General features: G+C 42.4%; 1 protein-coding gene across 3 annotated transcripts in view; it reads left to right on the forward strand.

Annotated features, from left to right (window-relative positions):
- Positions 1–15,631: 15,631 nt before the first annotated feature.
- Positions 15,632–23,750, forward strand: part of tnrc6c2 (trinucleotide repeat containing adaptor 6C2) — a 45,202-nt gene continuing 37,083 nt past the window's right edge. For 2 of the 3 annotated variants that reach the window (XM_030094728.1, XM_030094729.1), the window contains exon 1: positions 15,632–16,427. The gene's annotated coding sequence lies outside the window, so the exon portion shown is untranslated. The remainder of the gene's footprint in view (positions 16,428–23,750) is intronic. The other variant, XM_030094730.1, reaches the window with a different exon arrangement.

A 23,750-nucleotide genomic window follows, 5' to 3' on the forward strand; every position in this document is an offset into this window, starting at 1 on the left:
GCGTATAGAAACAGTGCAACAAAAGCAGGAGCTGACGTTTACGACTGCTCAGATAGCCGTAACCGCAGCAGGCGGCGACGGTAATAATACCGTGTTGACATTAGACCAGGTGGGGATATGTCAGCGTTGCATCGCCGCCACCTTAATTGCCACTTCTATTGTTGTGTAATTAATGCTTAATTAGAAAGCTTGCTTCAATCAGCGGCGGAGTCATTAGGAGAGGTGTCACACACGCTATAAACAAATGTTACCTCTGTGGATGCAAATTGAGCTCCCTTTTTTTTTTTTTTTTGGTTTGTGTTTTTGTGAGTGTGTGTGTGTGTATGTGTGTGACCTTTTTCCATCCTTACTCCACCAAGCATGAAGCGTGAGCTCACTGATGTGTCCGTCTTCAGCTGGATCTCGGTGCCACTGGAGCACAATCGTGTTGTGCTTCTTTGCTCTGTTGCTGAGTTGCTATTTTGTTTCTTTGTGTCCCTTTTTTTTTTTTTTTTACTGAGGTAGCTTTGATGTGGTTTAATATGTTTTCTGGGTTGTTATTGTGAGATGGATCCCTCAAGCTACTGCGCTGTCACACTCCAACCTATGGATGGAGACAGGGAGGGGCGAGGGGAGAGCGATGGGAGGGGTGGAGGGGCGCTGGGGGATGCAATCACTGGAGAAAGTGTGTGTGTGTGTGTGTGTGTGTGTGTGTGTGTGTGTGTGTGTGTGTGTGTGTGTGTGTGTTCGTAGAGGAGGAAGCATAGTTGGGGGAGGAGAGGTAGAGAGAGGAGAGCGTGCAGCTGGAAGAGGCAGAGAGGAGTGGAGGCGTGAAATTGGCACTGCACCGTCCACCTCCCACAGCCCCCCCTGTCTCAACCTACTGCCCACATGCCCCCTCCACTCCGCTCCGCCAAACCGGGCGCCATGTCTGTGCGTCCACAGTGGCTTTATACAGGTATGCATTATACATGTGTGTATTTAATGCACAAGTACATCCATACCTATTGGATTACATTTGCACACTTTAGCCCGCCCTCACTCCTCCACCGCCGGAGTGGCCATAACTCACCTCAGATGGATTTGGTAGGTGGTGCTCCGACGCACAGCGCTGGGTGAAATGTGGCTGGGGCCCTGGGAGAGCAGTAATGGGAGTGAGGGCAAGGTACTGGAAGGAGTGAAACGATTGACCTGTTGGCCCCTGAAAACACACATTATACATTAAGGGTGGACTCGCATACACTTACACACGTGCTCACACTGCAGCAGCCGTGAACACACTGCAATGAATGTACGCCGAATCACACACCTGCACGTTATTTGTGGCCCACACACAAAACAGAATGTGTTTTACAGTCAAGTCTGCATACATGTAACACCTACTGATTTCATATGCTTATGCATATGTGATTTCCCGTTAATGAAAGTGCATGTTTATGAAAGGGTTGATGTCCTTTGTTCAACCTTTGCATACACCGAGGACCTTGAAACATCTCGGTCTGATACGTGCAACTCTATTTGCACACTAAAATAAAGGTTAACCTTTTTTTTTAACTTTGTGCATGCATTTATAGTGCAGATATGACATGAAATACACACTCACTTGAAGCCTGTCTGCAAAGTCCCACATTCACACTATCACCTCTTTCTCTCCTGTAGCCTTGTTAATCAATGTCATAGTAAATCACAGGCCTGTTGTGCGAAAGTAGGGGGGCATTATAAGCTCATCTAGCCAGTGAGGTGGTTTTCTCTGCTGCTGTGCTGACTGTCATCTGAGGTAATTAAAGCAACAGCCACAACTGCGATGTCCGGTCTCCTGTGAGTCTTCCATTGTCACTCTATTAGCAACTAACCTGGACAACCTGCATCTGGGTTGACATGCACCAAAGAAAGCCAGTATGATGCTAATAAAGTGTGCTGGGAGTGTGTTGGACTCACCATTATGTGGTATTTATCTGAACATGTCTGAGGGAGGAGGATGAAAAGGGATAGCGAACCACAAATCCCTCCTGAATAACTAAAGTAAAAGCAGATTAAAAGAGAAAATGCAGAAGATGCAGCATTACCCTGTCTGTTATTGTTAGAATAATGTGATTATGCATTATAAGCACACTGCTGTCTATCTATGAAACGGCTAGTTCTGAATGTGTAAAGATTCCATTAAAGCCGCATCAATCACATGTTATATATTCCCATTAAATTATTGCTCTAGGTCAACATTGTCAAGCTCTTTTCAGTCCAGGGGCTTCATACAAACCTATTTGAACTGCAGATGAAGAAAATTAATATTAAAACCTTTAGATAAACATTTTTGGGCACCTCCAAATATTAACTTTTTCATAGCAAGAGGTGCACATATTTGTGAAAAGATTTATATTTAATTGTATGTCTTCCTGCAAAACCTGAACAAGTTAAACATTTTTAAGAAGAATAAGGGAAATTTAAACATTATGCCCTTTTCAACAATTCCTCCTGATGTAAAATACTGGGAAACATCAAAAGCGCACAAAGCAAAAGATCATCCATCCTCAGCATTTTGCATCCTGTAAAAATGTATATTTATACACATTATTTTCACACTTACAGTGTGACTTTGATGCTAATGCTTCTTCACCAATCATCATGCAGCACTGCTGATCTTTCATCTTGAGCCTAAGTGTTTGTTTTTTTTTTAACTAAAATAATTCTGTCCCCGAAAACACAGCTACTTCTGTGAAGACATTCCAGTCAATCTCCTGTTTGCACTACTTCTTCCAAGGTATTCCCTTGAGCCAGATGTGGGTTGTATGTTTAATATTAAGAGTAAAACTCTCCATTAAAACCCTCCACTGCCATTCAAGTTTGCATTCATATAAATCACATAAAGCTTTGAACTCTGGTCATCATTCTGATGTGATAGTCCACTTTTTTTTTCTTCTTTTTTGGTGCTGTCTGACTATTCTCCAGGTTAAACAGGTGAGTTGGAAAGAAACAAGACTCCATTGATATGATATTGTTGTTCTTAGCAATAAGGCGATTGGCTCTATAATGACTGAGATCGGTCGCTTCGAAAGGACGCCATTTACTGTCGAACATGTCATTTTACAGACTGAACGACAGCATTAACTCATTGGGATTCTATTATTGTGGTTATAGTGATGAAGAGACGACTACAGAGATGAACTTGGTTTAACTTACTCTAATGATTTGTTGGTAGCTCTCACACTAAATGCAACAAAAGCTAAAAAAGTTAATAAACTCAAAGTTTATTTGCCTTAACAGTTTACTGATCCACTTTCATTACATACTGAACAACACATGAACACAGCAGCCCACTGTGGGGACTTTTTCTGTCAAGACTCAGGTTTTGGTTTGTGCCTTTTCTTTACCGTCCTGTAGTATATTACTTTATTTACATTTAACACTTGATATTTCAGTTCACATTTTGCTGCAGTTTATGGAATCAATTATGGAGGAGTTTAGGATATGTCTTGTTTCACAAAAAAAAAAAAAACCTTTTCAGACCCCTTTTTTTCTCTGATTTGATTGACTGCAGGCCATTTTGGTCCAGTGTTAGCTGATATTCATAGGAATCTATTCTTTTCCTCGCATGCTGTGCCAGCGACTGGCCGCTTGCTCTATCAGATCTTCTCCTGGCTACAACAGTACCCCTTCACAGCCATTTCTTAATGACATTTCAAACACTGGAAATGTCAAGCGCTTTGGTATCTTTCATCATTTCCCTGTGCTTTGTAAGCATATGTTCATTTTTAGATCTCTCTCAATTGGTTGTTGAATGTTGGCACAGGGTCAAAGAGCCTGTGAATTTATCCGGCTCTGATTTTTTTCCTCTCCTGACGATTAAAAACGAATAGACTATTCTTAATCTGCCTTGTCCCGGACAAATTGATGACATTTCCCAGTGTTTACATATTAGCACGCCATTTGTATTGTTTTGGATTCTCTGTGAGAACGCGGCGCATTAGCAGTCTCTCTGCTGTTTTTTGTTTTCGGTTCCAGAAGCTGTTTGTCTGTGAAATGATGTAACATATGAATGTGCTGTGCTGCCTTTTCACGTTCACTGTTCTTCTGTCAGACAAAGCCAAATAATGAGACGCTCGTGACTTTGCACGGCTGCCTCCAGCAGCTAAGAAGAAAAAGAACTATAATCTCTATTGTTATTTCGCCGTCCTCTTTTATCTCTCCCTTAGTGGTCAAAAAAGGAAGATTCCATCCAGGTCCTACTTAACACCTTCAATTTGTCTGCTGCTCCCCTCCCTCCTCTTCTCCTTACCTCACTCTAATACCCCCCCTCCTCCCGTTTGCATGCCCCCCTCTATCTATCTTTCTATCTCTCCGTGTCACTTGCCGTCTCTTTCCTTCCTCGCTCCCTCTCTCTCTCCCTCCTTTTTTTCCTCTCTCCTGGTGATGGCTTTCCCTCTCTCTCAAGGTGATGGAGGCGGGTGTGTGTGGGTCTCAGAGAGCACGCCTCAGGGATTATACAGCCCGCTTGCATGAAAGATTCATGATGCTCAGGAGTGTGTGTGTGTGTGTGTGTGTGTGTGTGTGTGTGTGTGTGTGTGTGTGTGTGTGTGTGTGTGTGTGTGTGTGTGTGTGTGTATGTGTGTGTCCCTCACACTCAGGCACTGGCTGGAAAAAGGGAACATGGAGAGACAGAGAAAAAAAAAAGGGGGAAGAAGGTGGGGGGATGGAGGGTACAGAGTGTGAGACAAATTGACAGTGCACAGCAGGGCTAACTCTCCAGGCTGCGATTACACTACTGGCTTCTTTGGACATATTTCCAGACACCATATTGGCCAGGTCTGCCTGAGAAGAATGACCAAAAGTTTGACATTACCGCCAAATAGACGGGCCCCTTCAGACTCGGTGATGTTTGAAGTTCCGTTAGGAGCTCCGCACAATAAAGGGCTTCATGATGTGGAATCAGCTGAACGTCAAAACCAGAATCCAAAGATTTTCTCATGTTTAATGGTTCACCGGTCAGTTTACATGCAATTACAATGATATTGGCAGTATTAAAGCAGTATTTCCCTCATTTGTTTTCCTATTTTGTTGCTTTTTCCACAGAATTGAGTTTTTTTTTTTTTCAAGAATTTTAACTAAATAACTTTTTTCACATCAAACGTGAAATAATGTAATTTTATTAAGAATATTTATCGTATGAACATGTTGATCTAAAAAGTCCCTCTCTTTAATGTGACAGTCCTAATTCAACATAAGTGATGAACCAGGTTGGTGTGTGTCGAGTCACTGTAGCATAGAAACACCCGTGTGGAAGGGTTCATCAGTATAATTGCATGCATAATGGCAAAAGAATAATCCAAGCAACTCAGAGAAAACATTAGTCAAATATATGGACATGGCTATAAAAAGATTTGCAACTCACTGGATATCCAATGACTTTCAGGTAAATCCATCATTCAAAGATGGATGTAGTATGGCACTTTGAACCACCCATCCTCACCAGTTGAGTAACCATGTGAGAAGACTGTCGCTGGAAGTTCTCACTATTCGAAGCTTTATCTGAGAGTGGCAAGGAAAAAATTACTTTGTAATTGTGCTTAAATGAAAACTACCACACACACAACCCAACACTGTCTCCACTGTGAAGCATGGCGGGGGAACAATCATGCTCTGGAGTTGCTTCTCATCAGCAGGTTCTGGGAGGTTTGTAAATATTAAGGGAAACGTGTATGAAGTAAATGATGCAAAGTTGTGGGGAGAAAATCTATGACTTCGAAGTCTTGTCCAGCAAAAGCTAAATGGAAATAGTTCAGAGGCAACAAGGTGAGTTATATCCTGGGTTTGCAGGCCAAAACACTGAACTTGTTCCAAATAAGAATTTTGGGCTTAGAGTGAAAAGAGCTGTTCAAGATAATCCCTGATTTTATAGACATTTTACAAGATATCTAACTAAGCAGGCAGAGAGCTGCTCCCTTGCTTCTGCAATCTTCAATTTTACATTCACAGGACAAAATTTGGTCTGATGTAGAACCTTACACACCAGACCCAATTTATCCCCCCCACCCCCAAGTATAATAACGTATCCAAAATACCATTAGTCCCAAACAGAGCATATTAAGGAAAGAGCTATCTCTCAGGAGCAGCGTTCAATCAAGAAACAACGAGGTTTGTAATAAGCATGCATTTATCAATAATAATGTGTGATGAATTAATGTAAAGGCCTGAAAATGATTCAAAGTCATTTTGTGTGCATATGCATCATTAAACAAGAAATTGAAAGTCCTGTTTTCACCTGCTGCTTCAAGAATTAAATATGCAGGAATCAACCTGGCAATAGATGGATAGAAGATATTCATTTTGTAAGCAATTCCATATCTGCCAGTCAAAGAGTCTTTCATTACATTTCTTCAAATATTTTGCTTATTCTAACATCAATTAGGGTCTTGCAAAATATTTCGAAGCCATCACAATTAAACAGGAGCCTACTGAGTCAAATGAGACTAAATAGTAGACCCCAGTGTGAGTCCAGACCTCTGTTCCTGTGAATGAAATGCTTTTTTTTTTCTATTTTACATACTTTAATTTCATTGGAATAGTAAATACAAACTTAACGCTCCATTCAGCCTGGCAAGATGCTTTTAATCTTTCAGTTTTTCTTCTTTGAGATGGGGACCTCCAGTCTTTTATCTTGTGCTTTTCATGTTTAGTAAAATTTATCCACGTGATTGAATTCCATAAAGAAGTAAATACTCCTTACCAGATAGTCTACAGAGATAGGATTACAGAGCACATATACTGTATTTTACCTTCACATGCATGTGCACATTTTATTTTTAAATATTTGAGTTTTTTCAATTTTACAAAATGGCACGGTGTCAAAAAATACACGTATGCATTTCCATCCTTAAAAAAGATCAAAACAGACCACTCATGTATAAAAACTCAAAAAAGACCATCCACTAGCTTATGCATGCTCCTGAATATGTTTACTTGTAGCACAGTGTAAATGTTGGTTTGACACTGAGTTGAGAATCTTTTTATTTTGGGAATCGACGGCACATCTGTTATTTTGATTGGATGGAAATTTAAACCAGTTGACTGAATCATTCACCCTAACATGTAACGTGTTGAAGACACCTGTTCTAAATATATAAATAGCACTGATAAATATCCTGTTTTGAAATTAAGGTACTTCTTTAACTTTTCTGATTCACTTTAATATTTTTTTTTAGAAAGTAATGATCATCCACAACAGGGGTCATTACAAAATTTAATTAATCTTTTTAACTAAATAGTAACAAAACAGTGTATACCGTAATTACAAATACAATCTATATACAATTAGTTTTAAGTTGCTTATACAAACCAATAATAGAAATGAGGTCCAAAAACAAAAACGTCACCACAGCTCTCTCTGTGTTGTGGTATTGCTGCAGGTACTGGTGAAATATCATCCAGAGGTTTAGGCTGAGTAATACATCCACCTGAACACTGTTATAATAGTTTAAAATACTAACTAGAAGTGTGTTCAGGGGAAAATCCACCTGCCAGAGGGCTGTGCTTCAGGACTCCCGACTGCGCCAGTTCACTGTTCCCACTGCCATGAAGCAGGAGGTGTTGTTGGTTTGGACACAGCTTCACGCACACAGATACACACGTTACGTGTCCTGTGCTGGCAATTACTGCCCACAGTCCTCTGCTACACAAACTTTCAATTGTTGTCAAGCAACAGCGACTGGAAAATATGTTTTCTAACGTGATACAACAATGACAATACCTGAAAACATAGTTACCACTGGAAAAAAAAAAAACATCTATTCTTCTGGCCTTGTGTCCTTTCTCTCTTTACAGTGATTTGTATGTACGTACGTAACTCCCCTCGTGTCAGGTTCATGCCAGAAAATCCTGGTTGGCACAGTAGGAAGCATTTGCTCCAAGCTTCTCAGCCAGAGGAAGTGTGTCGGTGCCAAGTGTCTATTAGTGTGGGACAACTCTATTCATGTGCCTTCACCTTGGCAGTCTGTCTGTGAGCAGAGCGAATGGTGTGTGTGTGAGTGTGTGTGTTGATCTAAACTCATTCTGTGTCCTAATAGACCTTTGCATGCCTGCTTCCTCCCCCCCACCTCGCTCCAGCATCTTCGGACACATTGCATTTTTTTTGCCACTTTTGATTGCATTTCAGATTAGAGCGCGCTGATGGCGAGAGCAGAAGAGTCAGAGAGAAAGAGAAATGGCAGCAGAGAGAAAGAGATGGATGGGGATGAGAATGTCAGAAGAGAGGAAGGACACATCAAGGGGAGAGAAAGAGCGGGAGACAGAAGAGCGACACACACACACACACACAGCTTTAAATGAGGGACAGACAGCAAAAAAAAAAAAAAAAAAGTGAAAACAGGAAAAACAGAGGGAACTCTGAAGGAGCGTATTATACGGCTGTTACCCTCCCTCCGGTGCGGCTGCGAATGGGAGAGGCTGAATACCCACTATTCCAGTGACCTTGGAGGTCAGCTGGAGGAAAGCGGCATTAATCAAACTGACGCCCAGGCTCAGGCGGATGATAGCAGGCAGCAGTGCTCACAACAAACCCCCACCTCCACCGCCACCACCTCACTCTCCCCTACCACCATGCCCACACACCCCACCCCCCTCCCCGCCTCGCATGCACATCCGCCTCTCTCCACATTCATTTGCATTCTTCCTTTTCTCTCTTTCCCCCCCTTTTTTTTTTTAACACATTGCCCTCTTTTCTTTTTCTCCTCTTCCCATTCAAATCACTATCTCTCTCCCTCCTTCCTCTTCTTTGTATGCCCTTAAACTCCCCCTGGATCTCCAGCCACACAAAGTGAATTAACCCATCTCCACCCTGTGTTAATGGACTTCTAAATATCAACTCTCGCCTGTGGATATGCCACCAACATTTACATTGCATGTGAGATTAAGGTAGTTGCCTTGTGGCCACTTTCAGGCAGACACATAGATATCAATTTAGTTGTTTTGCTCACTGTGTTGCCTCATATTTTGCGTTCATGTATGGTAGGGGGTCAGATAATAATATGTGTGGATGTTATAGTGTATGTGGGAAGTGATATGTGATGTAGAACCTGATATTGTCCTGAGAACATGGCCTTTATTGTGCCCTTTTCTCTAATGTCAGATGTTCATGTGAATACAGAAGCACTTCTACCGGATGCCCTCTTGTTATAGAAACAGTTTTGTGGCTTTGAGATGGCGTTTCTATTGTTTCATATTCATGTTATGGTGACGCTGCAGGTGATGCAGTCACTCCTCGTACAGATTCATACAGCTCCAGACACACACACACACACTTCGACTCGCCCAAATACCGTGTTATCCGTCCTCCCACTCACCGCTCCATGCAAGACCAGCCAGCCAGAGAAAACTAAAGTCAACAAGCACGTGTGCTCACGCGGTGCGTCTGTGTGTCATTCAGTGTAAACCGATCGATACACGCGGGGTTCATTCTGGCCAAGGTGTGTGTTGTTGTGCGATTGTGTGCGTGCACGGGCATCCGTTTGAGTTGGGGGACGGCCGGGTTAATCTGTGACCGCTTGTCTGTGCTGATGATAGTATTGATCTGATGAAGATCATCTGAAGGTCAGGATATGTTGTCTTTGTTTGGGTCGGCCTGCTCCAGATACACTGTCTGTCCTTTCACTGCCCGTGTGGAGCAGCTTATACGACTTCATTGGGAGTAGAAACATCAAACATCCCTGAGAGAGGCCTTTAAAATAGCTGCAGAAAGCAAGATAAATGTCTTGCTTAAGGTTTTACAGGGATGATACTTGAGATTAGGTGGAAAAATATGTTTTGTATCAGGGCTTTAAGCTTTAAGGTTATTGTTTTTGTTGTTATCCATACATGGTGTTATTATAATCAGTTACTAAACAGAGGACCAAGGCCAAAAACACACACTGTGAAGTTACCTTTCTTGATTGACGCTTCTGCTACCTTCCCTTTTTGTAGGTCATTGTCATCATTTCAGAGTGATGAAACAGAAACTAGGCTTGTTAATACTTAATTATTCATTTGAATCCATAAAGGCAATCAATTAAGCTTAAGTGTGCAATAAATCTGATTAACCAGTCAGTTCCCAAAACACCATAAAATCCACGCAGGTCTTATATGCTGGTAATGAGTTTGCAAGCAGGGAGGGGGAAAGGGCTAATAATTGAGGGTGCTCACCCACAAACACACATTCACACACACACACTCACACACACCAGCAAACCTTTGTACACAAGCCACTTTTGTGGTTGATGCAGTTTTTTTTTTTTTTCTCGGGTGATAATTTGACGTATTAGCTATTGGGGATGAAAGATAAGCAGGGCTTAATGTATGCTAATAAAAAGGTTTGCAGCTTGTAAGAAAATAAAGCAAGGTCATCAGGAAAAGGCACACTTGTAATTAATAGATGAATTCATTACAAAAACAATGAGTCAGTTCAGAAGCACTCATTAACAAGATAAGGCATTTGAAATGAAAATAGAAACGTTAACATTAATGTGTTGACAATGAAAGCTGCTGAATTCAACCTTGAGATGCCGTTAATGCAGTCCATGTGCATTTGATTGTGTAAATCTGACGGCCTCTTTGCCACCGCTGCTGTATCATTCCTCATTATTCTCTGACATACCGGCTTGCCGATGCGCGCTCTCGCTCCTCTTCCCTCTATCCCAGCCTTCATCTGCCCCTCCCTCCCTTTTCTCGCTGGCCTTTACCTGCCTGCTTGTCTCGGGGGAAATTACCACAGCTCAGAAATGCTGTCCTACTGCACTGCAATACTCTCCGCTCCGCTCTGCCTCTCCCTCCGCCCGTGCGGGACACACATATGGAGGCACACAAACACACAGACGCGCTGTGTACTGTGAACATGCACTCAGTGTGGCTAACCCCTTTACGGCCGCTCCATACAGTTCCTCCCTGCTTTTGTGTTTAGATCATAATATATTACATACTCCACAGACACACAGCAGTGCATTTGGGATTTCAGGCATTTGTTGCCTAATTTCTGCACTGTGTTTGAGCACGGGCAAACAGAGCAACAATATACTTGTGTGTTTTTATGAACACTTTAACAGCTCATCCGTTTGCATGAACAGTTAGTATATGCATGCATATTTTAGTACAGGGTAGTGTTGAATGTGTGTACATTTCCCTACCTTAATGACTTGGACGTGTCAGACCTCCTCTGTTCTGGGTAATTCACTCTTTATTCTTAATGAAAGTTAATGAAAAGGATCCCTCCTCTTCTCCTGGACTACCATGCCTTCAGCTACTTGCAGAATGTCTTATCTCTCGTTGCAACGCTGCAGACCTTAGAAATGAGCAATGAGCAACTCAGCAGGATTTTGCCAGCCTGCACTGTTATTTAATGGATAGGCACTTCAATCATGTTGCTAATCAGAGGGAGAAAACTCAATGAATGTTTCAGCTCAGCCGCTTTGCTACTACTTGCAAATTTCTTTTTTTTTTTGCCTTGAAGTAACAGAGCGAGGAGAGTCTCTGTGCAGCATTCTGCTTTTATGTGTAGTTAGGAGATGGTTTCTTCCTCTGTCAGAATTATCATCATGACGGTCCTTTTGCATATGTCAAGTCATGCCTTTGGAAATGTCACTTTGAGCGAGGCAGCAGCTCGCCGTCTGCATTCTGATTACTCACATGCATAAAGTCCAGACTCTGAAGGAGGATTGTGTATTCATAATCACTATCAAAACACTGACACCCTCGACTCAACAGCCTCTCCATATCACACATCAAGCCAGAAATGTCTTCCTCTATAGTGCAGTGTGTCGGGAAAAAAGAATTTTAATCTTATGTAGTTTTTTTTCCCCCCCAACTCAGTGCTGTCATGAGATGTTAGATTACCCAGAGTTTGTTTCCTTGGTTAATTCCACAAGATTACATGCTGAGATAATACTTTTGAAGAAGTGGAGGAGTTCTTTGTGCTAAAAATTGGTTTCTGAAAACCAATGAACTGGACTTCCGCTGAAAAGGACTACTTGTTGGAGTTTTCCTTGGCTGTACCACTGATGTCACTACACTTTATGAGCGTGTGTGACTATTGCTTCACGGAGGAGATTCTTTATCTCACGGGGGCAAATTCAAATAATACTGTGTAACCACAGAGCGCATGTATTAAATATGCATGTAGCCATGTAACATAAGTGTGTATAGCTATCTGTGCCGCGAATCTAATGAGTGTGCCTGCGTAGTATCCTGTAGTCTGAGCTTTGGTGTATGCACATGCATTCTTGTGTGAATGTGTGCACGTGTGCATGTGAGTGTGGCGGTCTGGCGGCAGGCTTGAAATTAAAACCTTATGCGGAACGCAGCTCATGATTGGACTGGAATTAAAACAAAAGCCAGAGAGCACACTGGAAAAAATACAGAGAGGAGAAGAAGAGAATGGTGAGAGCGGTAGGAAGAGAGATTGCATTGTCTGGGAGGGGAAGGAGTGAGCGATTGCCTCCACTGCGGTCCCACAGCTTGAGTCGGGTTGTTTCTTATCAGAATGTCAGGCAGACCTTTTGCATTGACTCGCTTCTGTCAGCAGTCTGCTTAAATGTGAAAGCAATTAGGGAAATTGGCAGAGTCAAAGAAACATCTAAGAGACACCTAAAGGAATAGCTGTGATGAGCTGGAGAGAGGATGTGCACGAGAAAGCATGATGGGTGCACGTTCATACACATGTGCGCCCCCACATGCACTAATCTGCACAAACACATTTTTTTTTCCACCAATGCAACTTCATTAATACAAACATGTGCTCACTGGATTCAGTTTTGTCTTTGATAGTCAAGATTTTGTCAAACTACTGCCGTTATTTCGTCTCGGTTGCCCGTTGGAGCGCACGCATTTCCAGGTCCCGCTTTCACAACTCGTCTGACTTAAGCTATAAGCAAGTTAACGTGTTTCAGTGTGAATGTCATCTGTTAAATCACTGAATTGATGTTTCAAGGAGGCACGTTCAATTAACTCTGAGACAAAATCTACAGCCGTGGCAGTTTATTTATGCAGCCTGCCTGAACAGCAAAGTCCTGAATTTTCACTGTATTAGTCACAGTGAAGTAAATATCCCTGATCGCGTTTCCAAAGGCATTTCCCTCTGCTCTCACCTCTCTTAACCCTGACTAAGGAACATCTGCTTTCTCCATTCAGTTGAAGCTTGCTGTTTTAATAGCTCTGGGCATATTGCCTTGAAAAGGAGAAAAAAAAAAAAAGTTTTGGCCAGGGCCCCTGGCTTTCTCATTAGCAGTCTCTCCCAGCAATGTATAGGAGTGTTCTCACTGGTCAGCTCTCCTCTTTGTGGAAAGCATTCCTGACCTGTTCCCACCACACTGTGCGTGTGTGTGCATGCGTGCGGGCGTGCGTATGTGTTTACGTGCGTGCGTGTGTGCATGTGTGTATGGAGCGGTCATTTCCATGAGAAAGGACTGCAGAGAATGGACAGGGGCCACGTATTCTTTCTGAGACGGCTGCAATCGCTGTTCAGGTTGCCCAAGGGTGACCTCATCCATCATGTTGTGAATAGCCCAGAAATTTTGTTTTTTGACATCATGTGATGAAGAGATTCTTACAAAGGTCATCTTGGGCAAAAAAAAAAAAAACCAGAAAAAACCCAAACCGGGGTAGGCCCTTTAAAAGGCATTTCGATCATTTGAATAAGGTCAATGATGGAAATACCAAACGCTCAAAGATTTAGGTGAATCTTATCCATAAGCTTTTTTGTCACAGTTTTTATATCGAGTCACACTAAGTATGGCAATATATTCTACTCTGTATTTATACCACAAGAAGCTTGCGATCAAATAGCATTCAAGTACAGTTTTCTTCACTGAATACATTATATTCTTTATTATTTTTCTTGAGTACAGTCTGCTGTTTTTTTACCATTTCACTTATATACCTTTAGTATCGTCTGTGATTAGTACTTACCTCTGTAATAAGCTATGCGTGTGTCATTTATGGAACAACTTGATAAATACTGATGCTGTTTCTTGACTTCTGTACTTGATACTGTATGTACTGCAACTGACCTGCTGCATTAAGTTTTATTGTATCGCCATGTGGAATCATAATAAAACTTTATTAACTCTAAAGTAGTTTTCACAACATGTTGTACTTATTACATTATATTCAAACATAAAAGGTTCTTTACTTTGCATATGCACTGGTAAAATGTTGCTCACATTGATGAGCTGTCATGACATTCGTCTCCAAATTAGATGTTAAATCAAAATGCCAGGCATTGTCGGGGGGAAAAAAAAGCAAATCGTAATTATTATATTTCTGTGCACTACTTGTATGCTAATGTCATGACCTGAAGGAGTGAATGAAGAGTTGTAGTTGCTGTTTTTTTGGACTTTCAGATCTCCTGTACTTTCAGTATTGGTCAGCCATCCAACTCTTGAGGAACAAGTTCCTCCATCTTGTCTAGACATCTGATGCTCTTTCTTTTAGCGGGACTCTTTTCACTAAAAACAGATGCAAGTGATGATAATGAACTGGAAAAAAATGGCTGTGCACACTAAAACCTTAACAATGACTTGCCGGTTTTCAAAAAGAAGATATAAAGTGTCAGCCACTGTGAATGCACATGGAATTGTAATTTTATACAGGCATGGTGGTATACTTGTGCTATCATGAGGTTCAGTCAGGATAGCTGACATGTCAAACTGAGCATTCCTGCCTTCAACCAAAGACTACAGTTTATCCTTTGCCAATCCCTCACTTCCTAAATCTCCCACACAAGCCTGCGTGGGTTTTCTCCGAGTACTCCGACTTCCTCTAACAATCTAAAGACATGCATGTTGGGTTAATTGGTGCCTCTAAATTGGCCCCATGCCAAAATATCTGTGTGAGTGGTTGTCATCCATCCATCTCTGTGTTTGTGCTGCGATTGGTTAAATTAACTTGCCCAGGGAATTCCCTGTTTCACCCATATTATTTGAGGTTAGCACCAGGCTGAGTTGCTGCTGATACACCCCCAGTTTTAGATCTGCATTTATTTATACCATATGCATTCTGTATAAATTATTGATATTAAGGTCTGGTACACATTTTTGTGTGGGTCATATGTGCAAACATTATATACGTACTTTAAAAGGTTGGTTTTTTTTTTCAAAATTACAGGTTGTGTGTGTCAAAGCAAGTCAGAAGCCTGTTGAATACTGGGGGTGATGGATGTTGCAGCACAATGGTTGAAGCTCCACGTCAAATCCTATTTTATATCAACAAACCTCCATTTTTAGAAATACCCCCACGTTTGTCTGAGGAATGCTGTTTTAAGTAGATCTCTTCTACTAAATCTCTTCTGCTAAAGAAATCCATCAATCAGAGTCTGAGGAGAGTTCTTTTTAAGTGGCTGTACTTTTTTCTGTACTTCCTCCTCTGTTTCTTCAACAGTACGACGTTTGTTTCTTTTTTTAAAGCACACGGTGTTTCCTGCACGCTGCTGGAATCACGAGCCTCCTCCTGCCTCCCGTCCTGTTTTTTTTCCCTTCTGTCCAGCCTCAGTGGCCGCTCGGAGGTTTTGGAGAGCTGGAGGTGGGGGGCGGAGCTTAGGCCGGTGGGCGGAGTTACCGTCTCGCGCTGTGGTTGGCCGCGTGTGACGTATCGGGAGTCACTTCCTGATGTGGGCGCTCCCCGGGAGGAGGAGAGGCAGACTGCTGCAGTGTTGTTAGTTTGAACAAAATGGCTGCGAGACCACTGTCAACGAGAGCTCCCTGAACGCCCACCATGAGTGTCCGCTCCGCTGTCTGGATCCACACAGAATGTATTTCCCCGGAGTCGCTACCAACTCTGCTTTCGCGGTAGCCAGCCCGTCGCTAGTCGTCCAATCGGCGACTTAAACAAACGGAGAAAAAAACATTTCTTTTGCACTTTAAAACAAGTTGGCTGGCTGGCGGCCGTCGGCTTGCTCCGCGAGAACTGATCGGCGATTTTTTTTTTTTTTTTTTGCCTGATTTCTCTGGTTCGAAAAAACCTCGACACGGTCGACGACTTTAGGACGCCAACCAGCTAACGCTATTTTACATAATTTAGCTGCTTTTAAAAGTCATTCGTGTTGGTTTGTTTTTTTGTTTTTGTTATTAGTGGTGCTTCGTCCCCTTCCCCGCCCCCCGTTATATCGTGACGTTTTAACTAAGTGTTTTTTGGGCGAATTTAATTTCACCGCATATATATTTGAAATTTCTTTCTTGCTGAAAGCATAATTACCGTACTTGCTGTGTGTATATCTGGCTGTGTAGCCGTTGTTTACCTCGGTTCCTTGTCACCAAGCTGCTTCAGCAGCAGTCGGCTTATCTTACCAAGTCTGACTTTAATTGAGACTAAATCTCTGCTCCACCTCTTTTTACGGGTAACTTTAGAAAAAGACACCGGAGAATGATTTTCTGCATATTTTTTGCTCTGCCATGCATCGACTTTTGACTGAAAGCTGCCAAAGCTGTGATTAACGCAAGGTAAGTTTGACATCCTTTCACTAAGCCTTTGACGCCTTACAAATGGCACATCATGTAACAAATTGTGCACATTCATTGGATTACATACCAAAAAACAAAAAAACATAAAGATAATGTAAGTGTTCGCCTGCACTGCATGGGATGTATTTATCTGTTGACATCGAGCCCGGTTAACAACCATGCTGCTGGTGCCACATCGCAGAACACCCATTAATAGTTAAATGTGGCGCGATTTCATCACAATATTGTAAATCGTCACAAACCTTAAAAAACGCAGCGATTCACTGCTCTCGGATATTCAGTATGTCTCTTGGTAAATACCCTGGTTTGTTATGTCTGTTTGAAAATCCTTGAAAAATGTTGGGAACTTGTGTGTTATATCACAGCTCTTTCATGATTGGAGGAGTACACTTGGACACACTCTGTACATGTGAGAGCGTAATGTGATGTTTTCTTCAGCTGGCTCCCTCTGAAGTTTTGAGACGGCAATGATTTTGTATTACTAGTTTTTGATTGCTGGATAGTGGAGTCATGTTATGGGAGATACATTGTATATATATTTTTTAGAAAAAATCTCCAGGTTTGTTTCACCCTGTTTTAAGTTGAAGGTATTATTTTATGTAACAAAAGCAGTCTTGAATTCAGTCCAAATTTTTTCCATTGCTGTGGCTGTAGCCGTCCACATCACTCTATCACATCATGTATCTTGTACAGTGTTGTACATTCCACTACACTAATTCCAAGTACATTATTAAACATAGCTGTCCTGTCTCTGTTTCCTCCACCTCCCCCTGGATCGGTGGAAAAAGCCCGGGAGTCTGATTGAACTGTCGCCTTCCATTGCGTTCCCCTTTCCTGCATCCTATCCCCAGGCACTGGAGTATAGCTTTTAATATCTCCTCCTCGTGTCTTAATTGAAGTACATAATTTCCTGTTCAATTTCAAACCCCTTTTTCCTTATACCCCCCCTCTCTGACATCTCTGTCACCACCGTCTTATCTCTATCGTCACACACCAGTGAGGTGATGAAATGAAAAATGTGCACGAGCAGCAGTGGCACACATGCATTTGCAATAGGATGGAGAGCATTCTATTTGTGTGTGGAGGGCATGCTGTCTCTGCAGATGATTGGGAGAATGTCTGCTCTGTCTTGGAATGTAAATGTGGTGTTACGAATGTGTGTTATGACCATTGTCGCTCGTGCCATGGGGCTGTGTCCATCGCATCGAGGTTAAAACTGACAACTAGCTAATGCCACACAGTTGTTAATCAGGTGGAGGGCTGCCTCTTACATGCCCTAAAAACCCAACTGACTCACACACAGGGCTGTGCTCTGACCCAAGGTCCAGGGTCCTCTTTTCCACACATACACATCCATAGAGCTGACAAGAATGCCGGGAGATGTCTGTAGAAAGATATTGCGGGGCTAATCTGATATGCACAGAACAACTTGATAAACAGAAAGGAGAGTAAAACATGTCAATAGGAAACCGTATTTTTCATGAGAGCATCATAGATGGCCAAACAACTGCTCAAGCAGCAGGCTAAACCCACAGCAGGTGGCCCGTCTGAAGATCACCAGTGCAAATGTGGAGGTCTGTTACATTAGAGCACCAACGGTTAGGTTACTTATGTGAGACATGTCACAATACAACATGGATGTCAGTGTTTCCTCTCAGTTCTTACGAAAAGCAGTTCTAGAAAGTGCTCCAGCTTTGTAGTTTTAAGTTATAAGTGAGAGTAAATCAAATCATTGAAGATAACCCACACTGAGGCAGGTACAGCCTATATATAGGTTAGTAGATAATCTCTTAAGAACAGATATTCTATCAGTATAGGCCAGGGAAATATCTGCTGCCTGCCCCTAAACCTGTCCAGAAAATGCAGATGAAACATTTCAGAATTGTAAATTATCTTAATCTTGATGTTTTTGATATTACTCTCACAGTCTCTCCCTGTGGCCCAGACTGCATGAATTATATGATGACTTTTGTCATTTTGGCATCACACTAGCAGGAAACCCATAACCCATCTTGGCTTTGGATCTCACCAGGCTCTAGGCTGTTGGCATCTCGACACTGTTTTGATTAGAGTGTATAATAACAAAGCCACAAGGACATATCCTGGCAGTAACTCAATCTGCAACCCCTTATCACTGAAGGGGCAGTATCATTTATTTAAGAGGAAACCCAAGGCTTGCCTTCCCTTGTCTGACCCCTTACAGACAAAATAAAACAAGGGTCTTACCATAACATTGCTACCATTAGACTTTTTTTTACTACAAGGTTAAGTGGAACTAGCACTGCCTTTCCTGTGTCACTATTGTCTCGTCTGTTCAGATTTATTTTCAGTAAGACATTGACTCAATTCATTCCCATTCCTGATACTGAAAACTGGTTTTGTGTTGGCAATTGTAAATCCCTTTGAGTTGTGCTGGTGTTGCCTATTCTTCGTCTTGGGTGAGTCGTGCACACGTAGCAAGGCCAGACGCAGTGGTGTTTCCACTTGTCCATATCATGCGTACCTGGCTAGCTGTTTCATGTTTCATCCAATAACCCTTTAACATCACCTAGTTCACCGCTCCAGTGCACAGCACAGCAGTGAGCATCAGAGCTTGGGGCGTCGGACAAATCGCCCCAGGGAGGCAGATTTTAATAGTGATTCCATTGAAATGAATTACATAAAATTAAACCAACCAGCGCTGTTTGATGGCTGCCGCTCAGGGTGAATTTCACACTGCTTAGCTATCTGGTTTATAAATACACTATATTTAAGTTAACACTCAGAATATTGGCTGAAATTGAATGATCAAGCACCCCAACTATGAAATTTACCACCAGCCGCCACTGGTGACGTGCGACGTATTTTCTGGCTACGCCGCTGTCCCATGGTACATTCAAGATTCATATTGTTCCCGCTAATAAACATATGTGATCATATGTGTGCCAGACCACCTCAGGAAGTGGTTTGAGTGAATATGCATTGTTGCCTGTTCCCGCTTGTCTTTAGGGCTCGTCACTTGTGTTGTGTTGATAATCCAAGACACATTTTAATGCCAGGTGGAAACAGGACCCTAGAAGATAATATGCTTAACACCACCGCAGGGTGCTGCTCCAGTAGAGAAATTTTGACAGTAGAATCGGCTGGATTGGCTGGCACAAACATTACCTTCTTCGTCTGCTCTGTCTATTGCTATTTTGATGTCAATGGGGACAAAATAAAGGTTTGCCAGGCCATTGTGCTTGTGGTGACCATCGTACTAAATGATGAGTGTTTGTGTGTGTAAACCCACAATAGGAGGAGTGAGTCTTGGCCCTGTTCTGGCAGTAGTTTTAATAGGAGGCTGAGAAGCCTGAAATGGTTGTAGTATGATTTAGTGGATGAATGTCTGCAACAAAACAAAGTACCCAGCATTTGGCACAGGTATTTGCTTGTAACAAGTAGTCCTGCATACACAGTCTGGATCTCCCCCCCCCCCCGTCTACGTTTTATGCCAATAGAGGGGGCCGGGGCTTAGGGGGCCCACCAGGGGTAAGCCAGGACGGGATAGGGGGAGGTGGGGAGTAGCTGAACCCGGCGAGCCGCTGCCTGTGAGTCTTGGCGGGGGTCCAGGAGAATGTACAATGTGCTGGGGCTTGGTGAGGGCCTCCGTTCTTCCCCCTGCTCTATGTTGGCTAATTGGGGAGAGCAGGAGATGGCGGTCACATGGAAACTGACAGAATATGCAGGACATGCAACCCACAATGTTCTCCTTTCCCAACCAACATTAGACAGCCTTGCGCATTATGTAACAAGACTTAGGCCCTACGGCGGTTCCAAAGCTCTCCGTTAAGGCTATGTAAATAGCACTAGCATGTGCTGCCTGTTCCTGTGCTGGGGTCACTGCTTAGGCAAGTAAGCTTAGATCAACTGTTTGACTGAATTGTCCATCAACTCGAGTACTGTCAATGAAATTCGAGTGTTTCCACTCACTGTTTTTCATTCATTAGAGATCATTTAAAAAAAACACACACAAAAAGTTGTTCACAGAAATGGTTTATTCAGAACAATTCATGAGATATTTCAATGCGGCTTGGTGTGCTTGATCTTTGATAACAGGGTATCTGTGAACAGTGAAAATTAGGGCATGTAAGCTATTGGGCATGTGATGTATTTGCTTTATAGATGTTTTGAAACTTAAAAGCAGCATTAGTTTTTTTTAGTATTTGAAGCTCTAATTACAATGCTTATCTGCTGAGTAGTGATTTAAAATAAAAGGTTCATCCCTCTGCTATCTTCTCATCTTGACGATGTATTATTGAATTTTTGTAAATCCTCTGTCGTCCCATCCATCTACGCTTTTTCCCCTACCTTTTGGCTTGCCCCCTTCAGAGATAATCTCAGCACTTAAATTCTATCTGTCTTTCAGTCTCTGTTGACACTGTTGACAGCCACAAAACTGATTGACATTGTGTGTTTGTGGTGTGACAGCTGTATTTTGATGAGACTGAGATTTACACCTTGGGAATATGGGATGTTTTGGCCAGTGGAGAAATTTTGGACACATTTTTGAGGGATGGTTTGAAGGTTCCACTTGGTTTTTGGTTTCATGTTAAAATTTAGGCAAGGATTAGGTATTTCACTTGATTGTCATCCTTAGAATACAGAATGTTGCATGGCCTGTCTGTTCACTGTTTAGATTTGTTGAATGGGTATTTGTCATTTGATTCAGACTGGCTGTTATGGTTTTAAACAGCTTGATGGTGCCTCTGAGGACAGGCTGTGCAGCTTCTGAAAATGAAATAAAGTAAAAGACCATTCTCACACCAGGTTCTTCTCTACCTCCACAAGACCTCATAATTTTTAGGCGAGCACAAAATGCAGCCTTTGAGCTTCACTAGTTTCCTTTGCTATATTTATCATTCATTAATATAACATATAATAAAGAGGAAGAAGAGTCAGTGTACAGATGAAGCAAATCATTTGATATTTAGTTTTTTCTAATGTGGTAAATTTTGATATTTGTCTTCCAGAAATGGGAATAGTATCATGTGGGCACAGTGTCCCATTTGCAAGGCAGCCTAAAAGGTTTTGAAAGTGTTTTTATGTGTGAATCTGATTCAGAAGATTTAAGATTGATGTGTATTGAGGGACCAGACAATGAATGAGGCCGTACATCCTCGTTTCTCAATGTCTCTTATTTTCTATTTTGAGAGCCTCTAAAAAGTTTGACAATGCGTCATTTCAAGATTGCATATAAAAGAATACAGAGTCTTAGTTTGTTTATCATTGTGTGTATCTGGCAGCCTATAGACTTGTGAGGTTTAAACCCTTGAAAAACTAGAGCATTACACTTGTTATTGTTATTTAAAGCCTTTTACAGGTTACAAACCAAAGAAGTGTTGATCAGTGTTGGTGTGTCACTACTGAGGCATACCTTTATTGGCTTGCGGAGTGGGCACAACAAAGTCTTGTCAAGTGCATGAGGATGTATACATACTTTTATAGAAATGAGCAGAAAGCACTCATGAAAGAAGGTGTGCATGTATACCAGCACAGTCAGCTTGACAGCTTTTTCTTGAATTCTCTTCGCCTTAGCTGTGGTGATGGCGGGGAGCAGGCATGCTTGGTCTTGTGCGTTGTGCTGTTTTTGTATTTAATGAGCTGCCACTATGCTAAAGTTTCATATTGACTTGGCAGAGGCAGCAGCCAAGACACTGCAAGCTAATTTTCTGGAGGCAAACCTCAAAGCTGTTATTTATAGCACAGCTCAGACTATCCTACTATCTGATTCTTTGACTTTTTTCTCTGTCTTGCAAACCCCCCCCCCCCCTTCATCTCTGCGCTACACCCACCTGTTCATAGTCAGCCAGTCCTGTGTCTGCGGATTTTGCCAACCAAGTGTATTTTTTGCCACGATTCACTGAGCAGGGTCCAGTCTAGTAGCAATAAAGTGTATTGTCTGTTTTCACAAGCTGCTATCTCCACCTTCTTGAAGCAAAGCTCGGATGCACAGATTGCTTACAAACCAAGTGGCCACTGAGGCTATTTCTGTGTCTGAGGGAAAGAGAAACATACCTACATTGTTATGACTGCTTATCAACTGTGGAATTTACTGGCTTGTTTTCCACAAGCCGTTCAGGTTGAGTAAACACAAATCCACACCCACACCCGTTTGTGGAGAGTAGCTAAGGTCTTTTGCAGCAGTAGCAGGTATTGAGGTATTATTCCCCAGGTAAGGGCTGCCCGTAATGTTCCATGTAATGAGGCTCAGGAGAATCCTGTGGCTTCTGTAATGCCACAGGAATGGGTGGCTTGCTGAATGGTAACAGTGGTAGAGAGTAGATTTACCACATTCTGTGGTCACAGTCTGACCATATTACTTTTGGTGCTGAAAGAGGAAAGTCCTTTCCTCTTCCTCTTCCTCCTCCTTTGCGAGTGATGTTTTGTCTGCAGTTGGTCTGACAGCTGGTGCGAACACATGAAGCTGAATGTTTTCATTGGACTTCTTTTCCTTTTGAAGTTTTCTCTCTCTCTCTCTCTCTCTCTCTCTCTCTCTCTCTCTCTCTCTCTCTCTCTCTCTCTCTCTCTCTCTCTATGCCACTACTCCTTTGTCTTATCTTCCTGGGTCTTCACAGTAGCACCCCCCATTCTCAATCCCTACCACCCTTACACTATTTTCTTCCCCTCACCCCTCGTTTTTTTTTCCCCCTTGAGTCTCCAGACACCCGTCTTCAAGGTGAATGGATACTTTAGCCTCCCACCTCCATGTCATCCTGTCGCTCCTCGTCCGCCAGTCTCAGCGGTGTTTCGTTCAGTTTTGTTTCCAACTCCTCCGTGTCTCCAGTGAGGATTCCTTCTGTCTTTACCCTCTTCCAACACAGTCTTTCTCCTTTCTCTCTGCGCCCTGTCTGGTTCTCCGGCGGCTGTCGTTCTTAATTGGTATTGCTCTGTGTCTGCTTTCATCCTCCGCCTGCCCTCCCTTCCTACTCCCACCTCCCTCTTCTCTGCATCCCTCGTGGAGGAAGACAGGCATCAGACAGACTGCTTCCCTGTGTGTGTCTGTGTTTTTTTTTTTTTCATGTGGGGCTCGTGTGTGCTCTGAGTTTCTAGCCTGTACAGTGCATTTCTGTTGTCTCATCTCCTTCTCTGCAGCTTAGCCCCACATCCCCAAGTATAGAACTGTTTTGTTCAGCATATGAGAAAATCCTGCTTCACTGTGTCAGATCTTGGCAGTTTTTCAGGGACCTCGATTTGCTGAGATTTGGAATTTTGCTCTTGTCAGTTCATAACAAAAGCCTCCCAGACAATGTAGGATCATTAGTTTAAATTAGTGGAATTAGG

Source organism: Salarias fasciatus, chromosome 6, assembly GCF_902148845.1.
Source record: "Salarias fasciatus chromosome 6, fSalaFa1.1, whole genome shotgun sequence".
Lineage (NCBI taxonomy): Eukaryota > Metazoa > Chordata > Actinopteri > Blenniiformes > Blenniidae > Salarias > Salarias fasciatus.